At 33.0% G+C, this 20,635-nt stretch overlaps 1 protein-coding gene across 1 annotated transcript in view; it reads left to right on the forward strand.

Annotated features, from left to right (window-relative positions):
• The window catches only part of LOC138138891 (follistatin-related protein 5-like), a 178,482-nt gene that overhangs the window by 33,340 nt on the left and 124,507 nt on the right, over window positions 1-20,635 (forward strand). The gene's annotated exons all lie outside the window — the stretch shown is intronic.

Here is a 20,635-nt window from a genome sequence, read left to right on the forward strand (position 1 = left end):
TGGGCGTTCACAATCGAGTCTTCAACGCCAACTTTGAGGATGAGGAATGAACGTGACATTCAGTATGAGTTTCTACTTTTTTCAACGAATTTTTCTACAAAATACACGACAATATCCTAAAGACGAAAAATTTAAATTTCTTTGCTAATAAAATTATGTAATATAAATGTCTTTTAATTCTACCATTATGTTCTTAAAGCAAGCTACCGGAAGTTAAGGAAAATGTATAATAAATTGCAAATAAAATTAAAAAGAACACGCATACAAGAGTTACCACTTTAACCCATTTAGATCATTATTTAAAATTTTACCTGTTAAAACTACTTCTAAAAGTTGTTACTACTGACAGGTTTCCAATTAGCACCTTTACAACAGAAGCACAAAAAATATTTGAGTACGGACGTGCCTCTAAAATTAGCAAGAACGAAGTTGTCCGTTTAAATTTCGAGTAAAAAAATCTCATTTCAGACGGAAATGAGGGTTAATAATTTTCAGTAATCAGGTGTTGCTCGAAATGAAATTGCGCTATAATTCGCATCCCAATTTGTATAATGAGTCATGTACCAAGAAGTTTCGAGTTAACGTGATTGAGAAGTAAATTAACTTTTGCCGACTGCCTGTCACAAAATTTCGAAGAGCCTTGCTCCCAATTGAATTTCACAGCTTGTGTAAACAGACACCATCAATTTGGAGTAATTTTTTTTGCACTTGAGTATTTTTCACGTGTCATTGGCAATACGCAAACGCTTGTGATAATTAATTATCGGCATTAAGCTTTCAACCGCGACGACTAAAAATCAACACTTTGCACAATACAGTCGTTTTAATCTGTGCTAAATTGATTTACCGGATCAATCAAACGTCATATTAAGTGGCGAGGATATGTTTTAATTAAACAAAAAAAAAAAAACAACTCTCAGCATAGCTAGCTTAATTCTGTCCATTACGATTTGAAGGGGGTTGTTGTTCTAATGATGGCCGAGTTTGCTGTCAAGCAGCTTTACATGTCACCACCAGAATCAGTCACAAAAGGAATTATTTTAGTGACAGAAGATATTGATTTGATTAATGTGATGAATGATGTATAAACCAATTAATTATAGGGTGAGGGCCAAGTGCCAACTCGACTTTTTTGGCAGAATCCTTTAATTAACAGTAAATTAAGAAAACTAACGACTCACAGTGTTGTTAAGATAAGGTACAATTTATAGTCGGCATGAGAGTTCTTCAGAATTAACACAACAAAGCAATACTAATTAAAATGGATAGATTTAGTTGGAACAATATAGAAATAATTTTTTAACAGCCGCACGTCCAAACATTGTTCGAGTGTAGTTTAAAATGCTTTTTAGCGTCGTAGTTTAACCTGTTTTGGTGAAATTGTCAACAAATTTGCTCCCCTGGCTTGCAATAAATTTTAAATATATTCTGGAAAATTGGATAAACCACAGCTACCCTCATCACCTCTCTCAACATTGAACATCCAATTTCACTTTGTTCGTTGCAAACAAAATGAAATCGTAGGCGTCGTGTCGCGATATTTTTGTAGGTTTTTATTAATAATGCATATAAGGGGAGACCTCGTACAAAAATTATGAAATTTTTTGGTGGGAATAATTTTAAGAAGGATTGCTGCGCGACGAATAAATTTGGTAAGGAAACTTTTGACAATTTTGCAATTTAAATCAGGTATTTGATTCCTTACAGCAAATATTTGACTTTGAAAGTATCAACTTTGTACATGTACGCTTAGGGATGTAATTATTTGAAAAGTGTTTAGGCCGCTCACAAACTTTCTCTAAATCAAATACTTTCGCAACAGACGAAAACACACAGCTTTCAATGTTAGTTGAAAAACTTAATCATTTGGGTAATTATGATTGGAAAGTACAACGCTGATTAAAGTTTGCAGTTTAAAGCGTTGGTAAAATGTAAAATTTTGCTATCTCGAAATCTTTACAAAAATATACCGTCATAACGTTTTACACCTCATTTTCTGCTAAAAGGGAGTATAATTTACCCAATGCTTTTCTACGTCTATTACAAAGTTAAAGGGCACCTTAAGTGGAATTGCAAATTTTTGGGCTCTCAATGACTGTAATTAGAAGACACGCGTAATGGTGCAGAGGTAATAAGTGACTGAAATGATGCTCTTGAGACGTTACACACTCCGGACTTGTCTAAAAATAGGTATCCCGGTTCTGTTAGAAAGGAAAACTCATTTATGCAAATTTTCTTGCTTTTTCAGGTTTTTGCGTTTAATGCTGACAAGAAAAAGAGTGTAAAACTTGATTCTGAAATTTCAAATAAATGTGGCGAGTTTCTAAATAGTTTTGGCCGTCCAGAGTGCTTCTAAATGAAACCTAAAGGAACAGATTTCTTGTGTCCGCAGTTAAAGCGCTGATGTGATAAAGTTAGATGGTTGCCGTTTTGGCCAATCGGTTGCAACGTTTCCTGTTAGAGAAGTCGCATTACGAATTTACTTGTGCGGTAGTACCCTGAAAGTACCTAACCGTTTGAGCGCACTGAAATTTTAAATGTGTTCACTACTTTCTTTAAGGAATGAAATATTCAAGACCCATGCGGCTTCAAAGTGAAGCTGAAAAGAGGGTTGCTCGTCCAACTCATTTTTAACCAAGTAAATCAACTGCAGGGATGTTAAAAGTTTAGATTTAAAGGTATATTTAATGCGTTTCACGTCGATAAAGTAAGATTGTTGTAGTAAATGAAATTTAAGTTTATTTTAGGTTTTCAGGAGATTTAAAAAATACTTTCGTCGTAGTTAATGCGTATATCATTAAAAATAACCTTAAAATGATTTCTTTACGTTATGTGACTCGTGTGCTCTATGCGACTTGGAATTTGATTGATGCGACGATTGACGTGTGACTACACAAATTATGAGATATTACTGACTGTAATGCGAAGAATTTAATATATTAGAACATCCGTGAATTTCAGCTTTTCAGCAAATGGAGAATTTATAAAGCCACTGCTATCACGTGATTTACAAAAGCCAGTGAGGGTAGGGTGTCAATATTTTTTCCGCTTTGATTGAATTCCATGAATCACGTAACGTACGCGTCTATGCATTTACGCCTCGTTGGGGAAACAGCCTGGGCCTAAGCTGACGATTCGCTTGTAAATGTCCAAATTACCGAAAGTTTACGTAGCCATGAATTCAAAATTTATAAAGATCACTTTCATTCCGCACAATGTGAAGGATATAATAAAAAAAATTTTTGGTATGCTGAGTGCCTACATATGTCCCTGAACGGGTATGTGCTAAAATGTAGAAATCTAGACGTAAATATTCCGTGTGTTATGTGTCTTTTTATTTCTGTATTTCTTCAAAAGCGGCAATTGTGAATATCAATGAAATGTCTACTGAATTACACGAAGCATATTATGATATTCGAGACATTTAGGCAGGTTGACAACAATTTTTTGTAAAATAAATATACAGTATGCCAAAAAACATTCTCGTCAAACTCGCCTTTGAATTTGTAACCATTAAAGTCGAGTTCATTACTATCCGTCCACTAGATAAAGAGTAAGGTTGACAGTGCTACCTTTGGTAGTTTCTACAAAATGTCTATAAAAGAACGTACATATATCAAGAGTCCTGTGGAATTGGAATATATTTAATTTTTGCCGTTCTGTACCATATTGTGGTAGCGACTAGAAAAACAGAATTTACGTAAGTTAGTCACAATCGACTCTTTTACGATCGACTCTTCAACGCCTACTTTGAGGATAAATTTAAATGAACACCCGATACTTACTATTGTTATATGGTTGGCAGCTTTAATCTTTGTTTTTAGGATTCTGATATTTGACATCGACAGAATTGTTTCCAAAACACAACTTACACCACTTAATTTTGTAAAATTTACATTAGGGAGCGGACGGATAGTAATTATCCCACGGGTACAGTTTAACTAATCAATTAGCAAAAATTGGGAAAATGGTGACATGACATAGTGTTATTTCAGGAACACAAATTTTGAGAAATTCCTTTAACTTTTAGGTTAACATTTTACTTTAGACTTGTACATTTAAAACGTGAATTCTCCTTTTGAAAAAAAATCCACATATGAGCAACCAGCTTTGTAAGCTGCCAGTTTCTCTAAATACAGGGTCTCCCAGAACTGGCGGACCAAAATAACACGGTGAAATCACTATCTTCTGGGAATAATAGGAAAAATATTTAAAAAAATCCATCCTCATTGGATTTTAAAATAAGAACGTTTTTAATTGACCAATCGCGTGTAGATATAAAATTACCTTAAAAAATTATATTGGTAACTATCGAAACAAATTTGATTGTTGCAAAGACATTATAATTGAATATTATGTCATAATAAATTATTTCTGACAATTCTGACAAGTCATTAAAAACGCGTAATGTTTACCGCTTCAGAATACATATTTTGATATGCTTGTCTTATATGGACAATGTGATGAGAGTGCCACAGTTGCTCCTCAGGAGTACGCAGTTCGTTTTCCCAATAGGGAACATCCTAGCAGAAATATAACCTGAAAAATACTATAACCTAAAAACGTCCGTCATTGCACAAACAATGCGGATACCCAACAATGCATATGCATCATTTGAAATGTATCCATAGTTACAAATAAAGCAGGAAAACTAATTAATAGGTAACTTACCTAACATCAACAACAGGATTGGTCAGTTTAAATTGCTTCTTTCCTAATCACTATTTAAGATAGATTTTTTTGAACATTTTTCCTATTATTCCCAGAAGATGATGAATTCAACGTATTATTTTGGTCCGCCAGTTCTGAGAGAACCTGTATAGCTACAGTATTTTATCAAAAGTATTTAGCAGGATAGACACATTTGAAAAGCGTCATCCAAAGTATTGCAAGCAAACAAAATTTCTGTTTATGCAGTATCAGTAGTAGTTTAAATAAATGATAAAAATGTTAAAAGTTGCTGCCAACACTCCGAGAGGCGCTATAAATCCAAAGGCGACTTTAATGAGACATTTTTAGACATATGTATGTAGGTACTATAGAATTATCATACAGCAGGCCATTGCAATCATTTTGTCGTATTTGTTCTATTGGTGAGGGGATTCAGTCGGCTTTGAAAGGCTTTTTATCACAATAGATGAAATATTTTCATAGTTAAAAGGACAAACAGGTGGAACAAAATAATATTTATCATTCCATTGCTGACACTATGTTTTTAGCCTTTTACATAAATTGCTATTTGTAGAACCGTGAACGCTCAGTTTGTAATATGTGATATTGTTGATTATGTTTAAATGAATTTAATTCATCAAGAGTATATATTTTTTCAAATATGTATTGCAGTCACTGCCCACGTTAATTATTATTTGATCACTTAGGGAGTCATTCACGAAACCCGGTAAGGATCGATAAGACATTGCAAATTCAAAAACATGACAACTGATATTGTTGAAGTATTGTACAATTTGCCGTTTCGTTAACGATTTGCAAGTTATCTGAGTTTCGTGAATGACCCCCTTAGAGATTATAAAAAGTCAACTCTAACCTAAAGTACGATTTTCAGAAGAATTAAATATTGTCTATGTGAGGGGAAATTTACGAGCTTTCAACTGAGCATATGCATGACGTTTTTTATTTACTACTGTTTTTCCATTTGGTTGTCCGGATCTATAAACGTCTCCACGATTGTAAACGTCAGTACTTTTTTCTACAGATATTCTCTTGAGACGACTTGTTAATTACCCTTGTCGAGAATCAGGCTTGAGTTTATCTTGAACGTCGTACTTGGAATTCCTAAACTGAAATCATATAAAATAAGATTGTTTATTGTTTTTATTAAAAAGGGTAATAAAAAGGAAGATATAAAAGTTGGCTCACTTTAGTCTAAAGTTTCATTTACATGGGAAAAACTAAAATAAGAAAATACTTTCAGTAAAAACGTTCTATTTATCAATGAAAGTTTTGTTAATAGTTTTATGGAGAACTATACAAAGTGATCAAAAAGAAAACAAATCAGACCAGGTGTTGCAAATTATCGGTCACGTTGTAGCGGAATCCTGTGCAAATAAGCGTTCAACGCATGGGCATAGGCAATTTGTGGTCTCAAATGCAAATGCTACTTTATAATAAATTATATCTCATGAATTTCAGACGTTGGAATTATAATTGTGCATTTTATTATTATTATCTGATAATGGACACAATTTATAAAATAAACATAGAGCAATATTTTACATTTGCAAGAATGGGTAATTTATTATTGCCAAAAGCGACGCCACTGGTAAGCAGATTTTTCGATGAAATGTCAGTTTTAAAGCAACGGTGTTGATGTTGACCTTGAAAACAGTTTTCGATTTCGGCAAAGTTTACGGAGGTTTCCTGTAATTGTAAGCAACAAGTGGTAATAGTTATTTATTTAACGAGTTCGTGTGTAATTTGGGCTTTTTTTGGCATGAGTGGGCCAGTTTAAAACTCGAGTGAAACGAGAGTTTTAAAGGTCCACGAGTGCCAAAAAAGCGCAAATTACACAAGAACGAGTTGAATACAACGTTTTTTTGTTCGACGAGCCCCCCCAAAGGCTCCAAATGGCTGAAAATCTTTAAAATTAGTTTGACGTTTCGTTTTGACAAGTTGTCAAATTCATCAAAATCCGTTCACACAGGAGAAAATTCTCAAATTCTGACAGTGTCGAACAAAAAAATAGGTTTTACCATTGAAGATATAGCATTAATTATTAATAATAATTAATAACAGATTTTTTTCTATAATTGGCTCAAAGCGAATATAAAAAACGACACGATATATTCGCTAAAATTATACACATGAATTTAGCTGTTAAATTCAATTTATTAAAGAATACACAACCACATTATAGTTATACACCAGAAAGTTGTTTGGAAAATGACAGTTACAAGTTATATTTTGATAGAACAATTTTAACTGACATTCATATTAAGCATAACAGACCAGACATTATTATTTTAAATAAACAACAAAAGCAAGCATATCTTTTAGATATAGCTGTTCCAAATTCACATAATATAACACAGACATATAACACAAAAATTAATAAATATTTAGAGCTCTCCGTTGCTATGAGAAATCTGTGGTGTTTAGAAAAAATTTCGATTTTACCACTTGTAATTTCAGCAACGGGAATAGTACCGCAATCTCTTTTTAAAAATTTAAAAATTCTGGATTTAGATAACACATTGGTAGTTGAAATTCAAAAAGGTATATTATTATACTCGTGTCACATCGTGAGGAAGTTCCTTAACATTGACACAGAACATAATACACAACAAAGTCAAAATGCGGAGGCAAGACGCCGGTAATTATGTTGATAAGCACTGCACTATTACTTGATAGTAATATCCGTAATAGTGTATGTACTCCGGCAAAATTGCCGTGCCGCCGGGTGGAGGTGGGATAGTAAAAATAAATATTTCGAGAAGATTAAGCTAGGACAGACGCTTCGATAAAACAAAAGATGAGGAGCACTCTTGATTTGTTTTCTTGTTGATCAATGATCAGTACAGTGAAGACCCCTTATAACTTTGTGTCAGATATAGCCTTGAAATTTATGAATGGTGTGATATTTATTGACGTCAGAATGACACACTTTGACCTTGAAATGTTAAAATTTTAACATGTGGGTAAAAAATATAAATGGCGGGGTGATCAAATGACCCCTTATTTGAAAGCTTATTTTATTGTATTCTACGTACGATTTTGGAGTTAAAAAAAACAGTAGATAAAAAAAAGAGTGTGTGCTTAATACCGCACGACAGCAGTGAAAACTTCTATGACGCCCGTTATTGATTGCATGTTGCGAACGATCTTCTTAGCGTGTTGCGAACGTTTTTAGCGTGTCGCATGAAACTAATTCACTGCCCGAGAATAAAATGTATGTGGTGCGCCTAAAGAAGTTTTCACTTCAAAAAGAAACAAATAAGATTGAAAACTGGTCAACTGTATTGCTTTAAATATAGTCAAATAAATGCAAGAAAACAATAATACTAATATACATACATATTAATAATAATAAGAGTATTCTTACAATGAAAAGGAAATATATATTATGTCATGAAGGTTTAAATGTATTAGTTCGAAGTGACATATGTTACGTGGTAGCGATGTCAGGTCTGTAAGCATTTATAAACGTCTCTCTGGCAGAAAACTGTAAGTACATGCAGCGTGCAGTAGAATTTCTGTGAGAATTTATGAACGAACTTGCACATTGTGGTATAATTTCGACCCCTCTATGCAGAACGGCTTAACCGGATGATAAAAGTTTAGCAGGAGGAGAGCTACACGAGATTTCGGCATGTTGTCGGCTCGTACATCTACGAAATACATTTAGAGATTCATAGCTGTGAAATATGTAACGCTCTGCGGAAGTACACAAGTTGGAATAATTGAACCGGAACAACCTCGACTCAATTCCGCCCGATCTCGATTGCTCATTTAAACCGATTTGCTCTCCCAGTTGCATTGTCTGTATTTTTCTTGGACGAATTATGATCGCAATAATCGTTTTAGTTTTCTCGTGCGGTTTACAAAGAAGCCTCGGAGCTATCTTTCCGTAGCTGCTTCTTGCCTTACTGGCACATTTACATCGAGTCACGAACCTGGAAAATTGCATAAATCTAACGGGAACCCGTAGGAACATGTGCCAGACAGACTGCCGAGTTCCGACGTGTTCCTGAAAAATGTTATCGGAGATTAACAGCGCAGAGCAGCATCGCACACACAATTAGCAACAGAAACAGACACACACTACCCTAATCCTCGTAAAATTTTATCACGTAACGCTTTAAGAAGATCGTTCGAGAGCGCCGCCTGCATATTGATGTACTTTTTACACAATGTTTCATTCTTATTAAGAAATTAAAATAACTATAAACAAGACTCCTCCCTTACAACCCCTCTGACAATTTAATCGAATTCTGAACCGTCTCTCTTTCCTTGGGGAAATTCTGAATTAAAACAGGCCCTTAAGATGTATTAGCGCACTAGTGAAATTACGTTTCCTTAATAGTAGCGTGACTTACGCAACCAATGGATTTATAATTTCAACCACAAGAATTTTTTATCACCACTCGACCATCTACCATCAACATGTAGATCTTCATTCTATTTATTTATTCTGCAGCGTTAACAAAATTAGATAAGATGATAGTTAAGTTATTTGCATATAGACATAAAAAATTATCTTAGATTCAATACTGTACTACTGTACTACGTAACTTCACCGTTTGATGTGTAATATTTTTCCATTCTATGAATTTGATCGGTACATTTCTCTTTACTGTCACTTACGGTTGAGTGATGTGAGCATTATTATAGTACTTGGTGCAGGTGTTATTCCCAAATAATTTTAATAATGCAAACTTCTTTCCCGCTTTTGAATACGTGACATGAAAATAAAAAAGAAAATGTGAGAATATCAGTTTAAATATTAATCTTTTGCAGCGAAATTTATTTGTTTAACTTATAATGTAGGAAGTAAAAAAAATGAAGGTTTTGTCGGAAAATGTTACATTTCAATAAAATTTGTTAATTTTGTGCAAAACGGCAGCTTTCACTCATTTCTAAAGTCGAAATTAATGCTTCACATTATATGCACATTTTTGTGAAAGGTCGTTTTATGTTTCCGTGATGTAGAATTGAATGATGTTTATAAACTGACCGGGCTTTTCAAACGTCTCGACAATCAAAGGAAAAATTGCTGTTTTCGTTCTCTTTACGCTGAAAAACGAAGGACGGTGAAAAGAATCTGTAAAGTAGGAAAAACTTTGACAAGAATGTGACTCATGCATGATGTTTCTAAAACGACCCATTCAGTTATGAAATTTAGCATCTGTGTTATAAAATTTTAATTAAATATATTATTACAATATAAACAATGAGTCTGTTGTTATGTTAATTTTAAATTAAAACTGAAAATTCGTTTCATCCAGTGGCAACACGGAAAGAATGTCACATGAAATGTGTTTCATAACAATTCAAAAAGCAAAATCAAATATAAAGCTTTACATAAATTAAATTACATAAAATAGAACTACCTAATTAAACACTTCCATTTTGTAATACATATTTAATTTAATATTGTAGAATACGAGAAATTATGAATTGGATAAAATGTAAAATTTTCATCTACGTTTAATAGTGTGGATATTGCAATAAATCAAAAAAAGGAAGGAACAGTTTAATTAAAAAGTAACAATAAAAATATAAAAAAACATTTGCAAATGTCAATTTTCTTGTGGCATAAAAACGTCGGTTTAGACTCCATGTATTACAAATATTGAGTGTTAATTTAAATTTCCCGTCAAAATTGGCGTTGAAGCGTCGTAAGAAAGTTAATCATGAAATGTTTATGGTAAAACTGTACCACAATACAAATGTCAAAAGTGTCAAAAGTGAAATAAGTTATTGATAAATGAAAGCCAATTCAATAAAGCAAGTTGGTAGATAAATCATATAATCTGGAAAATAAACAGAATAAGCTACAGTCGGAACGTTATGGATGTGGAAAGGGGACTTGTCGTTAAGTTGGTACTACCAGCAAAAGTAACTAGGCGCGCCAATAAGGTTATAGGAATTTATGACAGATTTGTACATTAGTGAGATTCAATCATAAGTTTTAAGCGACCTTGAGTTTGACAATCCATATCCAAAACATTTCGAGTATAGGTAGGTACTACAATTTCTGTTTATATCAAATTTTCGAACAAACGTCAAATGTTCAAATGCGATGACAAGTTAATTAAACAAATAACCCAGCCTACTATTCAATTCTCAAAATTTTCCTTTTAATCAGGAATACAACCATCTTTTTTTGACTGTTTTCAACGAAGTTGTGCCGGTAGGGAAAAAATAGTATTCAAACCTTGTTAAGAAAGTGCACTTGCAGACCTTGGGCACTTACAAACCTCGCATACGGCTCGGTTTATAATCTTTGCCTGCGGTCTGCAAGAAAGCACTTTCGTACCTTGGTTTGAAATATACTATTATTCAATACTTTATTTTGGCTATTTAACCAGAATTAAGACGATACTCTTATTATAGTCCATTTTTTTATTATAGTCCGATGAGCTTAGTCCGAATCAAGAAGTCGACATGACCTGCGTCTGCTTTCGACATTTGACAGCAGTGCATGGTTCTACCAATATTTGAAAATTTATTTATTATTATTATCCTTCTGTATCCCACCTCCATTATTATTATTATTATTTAGTTAAGCTTGCCAACAGGTAATGACCTAATTACAGGCAAGGGCGTAGCAAAGGGGGGGGGGGGCAGAATCCTTCTGGCCCACCCCAGAATAAAAGTAAAACACATTAAAAACAAGATACATCTGCAATATCTATGTATCATCTGTCTGTGGTTTAAAATCTGGCCCACCCCAGCAAAAAATCATTGCTACGCCCTTGATTACAGGCAAGCTATCATTAGTTAGGCAGTAAGTGGAATGAGGCAACATGAGACAGATATCATGACAAATTTCAATTTTTAAGATTTTGAGTTGTGTTGTTTCGTGCTTTGTTGGTTTTTCTGCAAATTCATTCCTCCGTTTTAATTTTGTCTTTCAAAAAACCGCTCCCTTCAGAACTCTTTTGATAATTATTTACATACGTATCAACTAATAGGTCAGATATATTAAAAATTGTTGAAAACAGCACTAAACAACCACGTTTAGACTGTCTTTCTTTCTTCCTAGATTTTGTTTCGGCAACGCCATGAATTAGTTTACCCACTTACCTGTTAACTTCCAGTTCCGCGCAAGTCCAATATTATTTTTGCAATTTACAAATTCTGTAAATGAATCTGTCCACATGCTTTTCGTTGACATCATACGGAGGACATTTCAAGCAAAATTAAACAAAACTATCACAAATAATGTGGTCAAAACGTAACCTAAAAATTTGACGTCGCTAATGTGATAAACGTACAACTCGTGTCTTGCTCGAATCACACATGCTAAAGCGAGATGCATAGTGGGACACGCTTAATACAATACGTACAAGAATTCAATAGTTTGTTTACATTATGTTGAAAAGAGATAGCAATATGACAGTTGTTCTGCTTTTTAATTGATACATCGGACTATAATTAAAAAATAGACTATACACAGTTTTTCCACAATTTTGCACACACTACCTCTACATTTATTTACACATTGAGGAACACCATTTTATTTATTACTTATTCATCTCAGTCTACAAAATCAGCTTTTGTACCTAAATAAGCTGGTGAATTAACGCACACAGTGTACAGCGTTTTCAATAAATGTCATTAATTTGATTTAGTTTGTCAGATTTGAGATTTGTCATAAACGATTCCAGGTACCTATGTTGCTTAGATACTGCCATCCTTCCAAACACAAACAATTAATTCCTGAGTAGGTACGTATTTTTGTGGTCAGCAGCGTCGAATGGGTGCGGATAGGGGTTAATTTATCCCTATTATTTTGGGCCTAATGAAAAGGGGTTTTTTGGACTTGTTAAATCCTTCTAATGACCCAGAATTTTTTTGGCAGGTTATATCGGGACCAGCCTGTATAACTGTGTCTACTAATTATAATAATGGAAAACAACGAGCTAGGAGAAATAGGGATCAGAGTAGGAGGATTGTAAATATGTAATAATAAATTCTATTTAACCTGATAATGTTAATTAACTGAAATACTCCTAACACAAGAGATATTATTCCCTTAGTTTATATACGTAGGGGTTCTATAGATTTGAAAAAGTAACAAACTACCCCCAGGTAATGTTTGGCTTTAATACATTTTGAAGCAAAATTAGACCCTTTGTTCTGTTACATTTGCGGAAATAAATGATCTCGTTAACTATACCTAGCCTGCATATACATAGGCAATCCGGAGCTAAATTAATTAAATCCAATGCCAGTTGACTGTATTATGAGCATCTGATGGTAGCAAAATATGTGAACTTAACAGCTTGTTGATAAGTTAAAACAGATACTTGAACAAAAAAATCCGAAAAGTTTAGTAATGTGTCAGTTTCAAAAATTTACATATAATATACAGGGCTAGGCACATAAGGCTTATTTCTGAATTTATTTTGTACGCAACTAAAAAAACTAATAACGCTGACCACTTGATACCGTTTATAATGTGAATTAATTTAGTAATCAACGTAGGTATGTAACTTGGCTAAAAATGTCAAAATGACAGTTGATGAATTTAATAATTTTTGATTTCATTAATCAGAACAGGATAAGGCGTTCGGCAATAATTCCTAAATAGGGTTGAAATATGTCTTCAAGTTAATGGAAGACACTTTGAACATTTGTTGGGTTATTTTATTTAAATACTGCTTTGTTATTCTGTTTGTTACCTACGTTGATTACTAAATTAAATCACATTATAAACGGTATCAAGTGGTCAACGTTATTAGCATTTTTGGTTGCGTACAAAATAAGTTCAGAAGTAAGCCTTATGTGACTAGTCCTGTATATACAAATTACAAATAATTTTGTTAACTAACTAGCAATTATGGTTAACAAGCCAAAGGAAGAAGTACGAAAACATCAGGCAGTGGACTTATTTTTTAAAGTTTCTTTTATAATCTAAATCACATTAGAAATTTTATTTACATCTTTAAGCTACGTATTCACCAAAGGAGCGAGCAAGAAGGAATCAGCGTGAGAGAGCATCTTCATGTATGTGATGAGTTGGCGAATTAACAAACGTTTCCTCCCTTGTGTTCGAAGATCAGATGGATGATGGTATACTGGTATATCCAAGAAAAACATGTTTTGTGGTTGTTTAGTATGATACATAGCCTGCTATACTACACTGCTCCCTGTAAACGATGGATTAACTGGGAGCAAGTACATATTTTTTAGGGTATAGTATAGATAGGTACAAGATGAACATTTCAAGAGAACGAACAAACATCCTTAAATACGACGAAATGTTTGCTTTTGCTGGCTCTCTTGATGAATAAGCAACTAGAATACATTCTATATCTGTAGTTTGATTATTTGTTGTGCAGTTTAGTGGTAAAACTGAAAAAATCTAAAAAGTTTATTAAATAATTTTTAATCAACAATAGTTGATGGTAAATTTTTTGAATTTAATCCAGATAGACAGCTTGTTTTGTTTACTGTTGTTGAGGTATTTATACACAATGAATTTTATTTGTTTTTGTAGATTAACTAATAATAATTTGTGTAATTTTCTGTGTGCTTGTCAATTGTTCAGTGAATGAATCTGTTGTTTGAGGGGAAATACATTCTATTATTTATTATAATATATTGTTAATGTTACCACAAAATTAAAAGTAATTTATCGTACATATATTTAATGCATTGGTTAAATGGAATATTTAGGCATAATTAATGTAAATGGCTCATTCACGTGTAGCTATGTAAAATGAATTCACGTTGTTTTGGCAGGATGGGAGCCCATAGAAATTTTGCATTTCATTTGACAGTAAAGCTGTCTGTGTGTGTGTGTTAAATTAGGTCATGTTTTTCTAAGTATAAGGTTATAAATAGCGTCAATGTCTAGTGTATTGTTGTCAGTTTTACTAGTGTGCAATAGAGGAATACAAAGACATCCCGGGAAATTCAGTAGCATGTTATGTTCATTTTGATAGGTCCGCATGTCAGGCACGTTAAAAAAATAAATCATGGCCTCCCATTATGCCAAAACAACGTGAACGGTGTTAATGTTAAAAAAAAAATCACTACTAGTCTCAGAAAGCGTCATTGGGAATTTACTCCTGAACCTAGCCCAGAAGTAGAATTTCCTTCCCACGGTTAATAATGTTTTCATTATTAACCCAGGGTTAATAATGAACAACCGTCACCTAGCAACGAAAGATTGTGATTCATTTCATTTGTTAACGTAGACGATTTTCATAGCAATCGTTTAGAAATGACAACTCGCATCCGACAATAGTATATTAAAAGACAAGTTTCATAAGACCAGTCTTGAAGCACGAATTTAAGATTAAAAAACGAGTGGCGTAGCCACGAGTTATTTTAAAGAATGAGTGCTTCAAGGTCTTATGAAACGAGTTTTTTATACTATTTTTTGTCATTTGCCCTTTTTAAGCCGTTTTTAAACAAAAATGTTTACTTTCCTCTATTTAGGGATTTTCGTGGCGGTTGGTAATGTCTTAATTTTAAAAGCGAAAATTTGATCAAGTCTTCAAAGTCGCCTTTTGTTTTATCCAAATTCTGTCACAAAACACGAATATGAAAGATAATCTTTCATGTACGCCCGCTGAAATACGTGAAATTCTCAAAAATACGGTCGCGAATTTGTTGCTTGATAAATCCTGATAAATAATTCTTTGCACATTTTGTAATTTAAACTGACACGCATGACGAATCAAGTTTTGCCAAGCTAAAAATTTTCGTAAAATGTTCCGTGAAATAATGGCTATAAGGACATCCCAGATGATGACGTCGCGTTCGTTAATATGTCTATTAGAGAATCAAAATGGAGGCAAATTACAAAAAATAATTTTATTAATAATTATTATCAGAAATGGTTTTAACGTATCTAGTAATGAAAAAAATAGTATATAAACCACGGTAGAGAAGTCCCTTATAGCCTTCGCGCCTTACATTCCTCGGCGAGCCTTGGGATCTAATCTTGGCGCTCTAGCTATAATCATGAACTTCTCCACCTTGGTGTATAGTTACTATTTTTCTAATTTGCTGTTTTAACAAAGCTGCTAATAAGCCAATAACACATCCGAAATCTAGACACTTTTATCAGTTGGTAACACACATTGCCGCCAGCAAATTTACTGTGGTATTCTCTGCTATTTGTCGTATTTCTGGAAAATTAATCTTTAATTTTAATTTCACTTGCGAAAAATGACAATTATGTTTAGTCTAGATTCAAATTTAAAATTTTACTTTAAATGTTAGGTACCTCCTAAATTACCAAAATTTATTTTATTTGTTAAAAACATGTATTTTGTATACAAATTAGAAAAAACAGCAAAAAAAAACCCGTTTTATAAAACTGACTCGTGTCTTAATATGGATTCAGTTTTATAAAACTCATTTTTTAATATACTATTTTGACGTGATTGAATTGTATGTATAATATAAATAATTTGAATAGAGTGGTTACGAGATAAGAACTATAAATACCTAAGTAATATGCACATTTTCAATCGCACATTTAATAACGGATGACTATTAAAATTTTCACTTGGAGTTGGCTTTGAACGAGTTTTTATTTTTTCTGTTTCTTTGGACACACGCAGGAACGGACGACAAAATAATGTCAGTCAGTACAATTGAAACATAACCAAATTAAGAGAAAAAACATTTATTGAAATGTCAAACTTGTCAGTGTCTAAGGTGCAACGGAAAACAAAGAATGATCCATAGCCAACCCTAAGTGAAAATGTTAATAGTGACCCGTTATATTTTTTTATATACAACAATATCGGAAAATATTCGTTACAGCTTTCTCTTTTCTTGACTCACAAAATACACAAAGCTTTGTGATTGAATTTATTTTGTTCCTTTTAGCTTCCCGTCTGGTTTCAACCAATATCTGAAATATCCAGTTTAAAATTATTTAAGAGCATTTCCGTGTTCACTGCATGAGCTATATTTCATATTTGACCACAAAATATCTTTTAGTGGTGGTCAGGTGAGTAGTCAAGTAAAATGAGTTACAAAACCTAGATATCCTTTATAGTTGTGATTTTAACAAGTTGATTTTAATCACATTTACCTAATAGGTTGTGTGTAATTTTCCGATTGCGATAAAATTTGACGCATTGTATTGCAAATGTTGAGCTTAATGACGCCTATGCAAACGCGTTTGTTATAAAATTTCTAGTGAATGCAACGTAGAAATTCAAATAATAGAATGAGTAACACTAAAAGCAAAAAGTTAGATTTTTTATTGCATGTAGATATTATGAATCTGTTATATGGGCGGATTTACTGTCGATAAATCGACGATAATAGACTTTGAAACAGTCGTAATTCGTGGAAATTGTTCCAGTAACGTGGGTTGGATTGTTGGAATGAAAATGTTTCTGTTAGTGCATTTGGCTGATAATAAAATAAAAAATACTGTGACGGTGTTTAAAAGTGTAATCTTGTTTGGGGCATAAATCCCATAATAAGTTGTTTGCCTTCAGACCCATTATCTCCTTTATTTCGTAGCAGCAGATAATCCTGATGTGTACGTGAGTAACATAAATAGGATGGGGCGACATAGTGGGGTAACTTCCTCTGGGAGACTTAGTAATTCGTGCAGAATGCACCGCCTGCAATACTCTCTGAGAGTAAAACGCAACTTTGCAGGATCCTCAGCCGATTATCTAAATAAAGAATAAATCGCGGATGTCGGCTAAAAACTCTCAAAACCGCTCTTGCAAATGTCTCCATCCTCTAGTCGCAAATTCTGTTTATTTTCTAGGTATTTGTCTGTTTCAAAACTGCAATTCGAGTCTTTTTTATTTACATGGAGCCGTTTTATATTTTTAAAAGTGTCGAGATATGCTAAACAGGTAGGATGCGACAAGCGTTTCCAGCGTAGAAAATTAAAGACAATATTTTCATATGTCGGGTTCGAGCGTCAAGTTAGGCGATATGGTGAGGTGGAAAACCTGGCCATTAAAAGCATTTTAAGCGGAGATTTTTTAAGGGTCCTTGGCAAGGGAGGAAGGAATCGATGAATTATAAATTGGTATGATTTTGATCAGTCAATACGGGGTTAGTGAACCTACGTATGAAGTATTTGTACCCCATAGCGAGCAGTTATAACACATTGCGGATAATAATGCAACGTTATACACATATGGTGTGGTGAATAACCAATAAAACGACCCTTTTGCCTCTTTCATTTCGGAAAACGCTTTCCAGAAGTAATATTTTAGGCACAAAAATTGCGATGAAAAATTCATGAACCTAATTTTCATTTTTATGATTTTACTTAAATACAGATTTGAGTGTATGTCGGGGTAAAGTAGATGGTAAAATACCTTCACACCCTTACGTTAAATATTATTTCAAAGATTTAAAAAATACATGATCAATTTATTTCTGTTCCATTGATCGTATCAATATCGAAAAACGCTTTATTAGACGTAGCATTTTAATATCAAAAAGACGATTCCTTACGAAATCTTGTTCCGATAGAAATTTAATTAAAATCAATTTTCCCAATATCGGTGACTTGAAGAAATATGAATTACAGCTCCATTTGGAAATGCAGAGGAAAATAAAAATTGAATAAGTTTGCAGAATTCGGATGATAAAATCAATATATCATAAAAATGAAACTAGGAAAGCTCTTGTGGAAATGTAGATGCAATACTACTTAGACTTGAACTTCGTCTATTTATTTAGATTTTGTATTGACTGAAATACGGACGTTAGAAACTAAAAACCAATTGTCAGCATTCAAGAAAGTGTCCGACAAGTGTTCCGTTTCTAATTAAATTTTTTTAACAACAATAAATGTTCTAATTCTAATTATGATGACGCCAATTGAGTGTTAACATATTTTTCTGTTCTTTGAAAATCACATTGACTATAACATTTTTCTTTGGAAAAATGGTATATAAAGGAAAGATTTTTTCAGATATACGATTTCTATTTCTCATTTACACTAAATGTAGCAGCGAAACGTTCCATAATTTAATACCGTTCCGCCCAATTTGCGATTTCTGGTGTACTCTGACAGTGTGGAAATCTGAGATAAGATAACTGAAACTAGAAGATTTTTATGTAACTATTTCAAATTTGTTACAAATGGTGTGGAAAAAAACGATTTCGCTTGCGTCTATAAATTTTGATAATGTACTGGAGAGATTGTAGTAACTCTTTAGTAATATCTTTTTATATATTATGTGTATTTCATAGACAGAAAGTATTTTTAGCTAAAACTTTTTCTTTATGAAAATCAAGTTAACGCTAATTTTATGGTAAGATTCCAGTATAAAAGTTGAACAGCTTGTTTGTACTTTACACTTAACAATATTCTTTACACACCATTTCAGGAATAAATTAATCTGCTAAACAATTTACGATTCTCTTGTTTACTTAAAGTTCAGAAATATTTATTTTGCACAACTGTACTCGTACTTTATCCCTCAAGTACAATTCAAATAATCTTTGATGTTTCCTCGTGTCTCTGAAAATTAGGTATTATCGTTACCGTAATTTCTAAAAATCGCTTTTACCACTGAAATACCTCGCTGTTTCAGCAGACGTCTAAGCTGTCTCAATAACAACATCATTGTCCTGCGGCAAATTGTGCCACATTTTCAGCAAGATTGTTTCTAGAGTTAGAAGTTTCCATTTAATTATGGGTTGTGGTTTACTTAATTGCTGCTGAAGGCTACTTCAAGTGTTTTCAACGGAAGTTAGGTCAGAAAAGTTTGAAAGTAAACGTAAATTTTGCTTCCACGCCAGTAATGTAATTTAAGAGTTTGTGTAATATTATAACAGACAGCGTAATTTGAAAGCTCTGAAATTTATCGTAATTAAATAACATTCACATTCTCGCATCTATTTTATTATTCATTTCATATTAAATTTGCGTGTCTTATTATTTCGCGTCTTTATTATAAAAGCTTTCTTAGAGCAAGCTAAAACAAGTTGCAAACTAGAGCAAGGTAAAGCGGGAAAATTTTACACGTTCACAAACATTGCTGATCCTCGAACTTGTAGTATAGATTAACTCGGCATTACGATATAAATACCGCATAATCAAAATTAACACCCACTCAATCTCGGTACACGCGTAGTTGAGACAAGGAATTATTAGATTATTAAAAAAGGCATAAAAGTCAGAGTTTTCATCCGGTTATATAAAATTGATAATTTCTTCATACACAAAATATCATTTTTTTCCAATCGTCTTAAAAAAGGTTACTTTTAATACCGTTTTCTGTCACTAAAGTTGATGTTTTTGTAATTGTATAAAAAGGTTACGTGTTACTAAGGCATAAGGCAATACTTTTTCGTGTTCGTTTCCTGAGATACATAACCCGGAAAGTGGTATATAACTAAATACATAAACTTTCCCGGTTATATACCTAACTTGACATCTGTGAAAGATAACCTCAAAATTTACAATAAATTAATGTTTTTTAAGATTTTGCCTAAACGAACACGAAAAATGTTATTCAATATTCGTGCGCTATCAGTTTTCAGGTATTCGGCCTGTTTTGCAGCACTTGGCTGACGCCTCGTGCTTCAAATTTCGGCCTCATACCTGAAAATTGATCTGACAGCGTTACTCATATGAAAATAACTATTACCTCCTATGATTAAAAGTACTTTTTTTCACTACTAGTCTTAGAAGGCGTCATTATTGACTTTCGAACTGAACCCATAAGTAGAATTTCTCTCCTCTTGGTTAATAAATTTTCATTATTAATCAGTGGTTAATAACGAACAGCCGTCACCTAGCAACGAAAGATTTTCGTTGATTTCATTGGTTAACGTAGACAGACGATTTTCAATTTTTATAGCAACCGTTGAAAAATGAGAACTCGTCGCATCGGACAAAATAATTTAATTAATAATTATTCTTAGAAGGGGTTTTAACGTATCTAGTAGTGAAAAAAATTGTATATAAACCACGGTGGAGAAGTCCCTTATA

Source organism: Tenebrio molitor, chromosome 1 (genome assembly GCF_963966145.1).
Source record: "Tenebrio molitor chromosome 1, icTenMoli1.1, whole genome shotgun sequence".
NCBI classification, from domain to species: Eukaryota; Metazoa; Arthropoda; class Insecta; order Coleoptera; family Tenebrionidae; genus Tenebrio; species Tenebrio molitor.